This window comes from Oryzias melastigma, linkage group LG15, assembly GCF_002922805.2.
Source record: "Oryzias melastigma strain HK-1 linkage group LG15, ASM292280v2, whole genome shotgun sequence".
NCBI lineage: Eukaryota > Metazoa > Chordata > Actinopteri > Beloniformes > Adrianichthyidae > Oryzias > Oryzias melastigma.
The window spans coordinates 12,410,942-12,412,437 of record NC_050526.1 but is presented as its reverse complement, the minus strand read 5'-3'; positions in this window follow the sequence as shown (position 1 = coordinate 12,412,437).

The window sequence follows — 1,496 nt, the reverse complement described above, 5'->3', positions numbered from 1 at the left end:
TGATCCGTAGTCATCAAACAAGTCACATGATTGAGTCAGTAGAGGGTGGGGGAGGGGTAGATATGCTTCATGATCCCTGTGTGATGTGATAGCATCACACAGTGTCTGAAAGCTTCCGTAAGCTTCTAGAAGCTTCTAGAAGCTTCTAGAAGCTTCTAGAAGCTTCCGGAAGCTTCCAGACACGGTGTGATGTCATAGCATCATGATGCCTGTGTGATGTCATATCCTTGTGTGACATCATCGCCTTTGATCTGAAGGTTTTAAATAGGACCCAGAAATCCTTCTTTGTCATTGTTCGTTTGGTCCTGACCAGAGAGCAGAACGTTCCCCAGCTACTAGAAGCCTTGCATTCCAGTCAAGTACCTTCGACTTATACTGAGGAACACGCAGTTTTTTTTAACGCTACAAAAACTGCATCTACACTTTTTACTTCTAACAAGAACATTTTAAAGATTTTCATCACATTACAGAAAATCCTCATTTAAAATGTTCTCGTCCTCTTGGAGTGGTTCTGTGGTTGAGGAGTGCTCCCTCAGACAGAATCCCACAACGCATTTGGATTCAATGGAGGGACATCCACAATCCCAACTACACACCATTGACCAATCCTTTTGGAGTTTACTAAACTCAGTAACTCCTGCTGCACCTGAGGACATCCTTGACATTGTTGGAGTTTCATCCCAAACTTCCAGAGCTTTTCAGGAGATGGTTGCAGAACCCGCTGGAAAGTCACGGAAAAGAGGGAGAGAGGATTCCTCAAGTGTACAAGATCAGCCACACAGCAAACGGGTTCGACTTGGAGCTACAAAAAATCCTGAGCCCGTTGTAAATTCCCAAATACCTCGCCCATCCTCTGAGCCTGACACTTTGGGAACATGGCTGTGTCTACAATCTATAAGAGGAGGCCTGAACTATCGGAGGAGATACAACCCCGACTGCTCTGTGCCACCGCTTTCTACAGAGACAACTACTGCTAAAGTTGTTAAGAAGCAGAAAAAAAGGACTAAAGGCTCTGAGATGGCACCAGAAATCACAAAAGAATCCCCAGCATTAGGGCAGGATCCACAGCCCCTAACTGACCCCATCCAGGAATCTTCTTCACAGACTGTCTCTGAAGACATAAATGTGAAAGATTTACTGGACTCTGCAACTCCTGCTGCATTTGAGGACATCACGGATATTCTGGGAATAACCACCCAGAACTCCGTGAACCCAAATGCAGGAGCTTCAGTTGAGTACCAAACATCTGGAACTTTTCTGGAAGAAGTTCCTGAAGTTCCGGTACAATCCTGGTCTTCATGGCAGGATGACCAACAAGCCCTTCCTCAACTCATTCGTGAAAGCATTTCACCGAATGTATTTGAGAATGTCACTTTAGAGGACGTCTTGAATGAATTTTGGTAAAGACTTGAAAGAAGATGTAGAAACATTGGAGGATTGTAGATTACAGAGTGAAAATGAAGAGTAGAAGAATTTAAAAAAACATAAACTGGAAA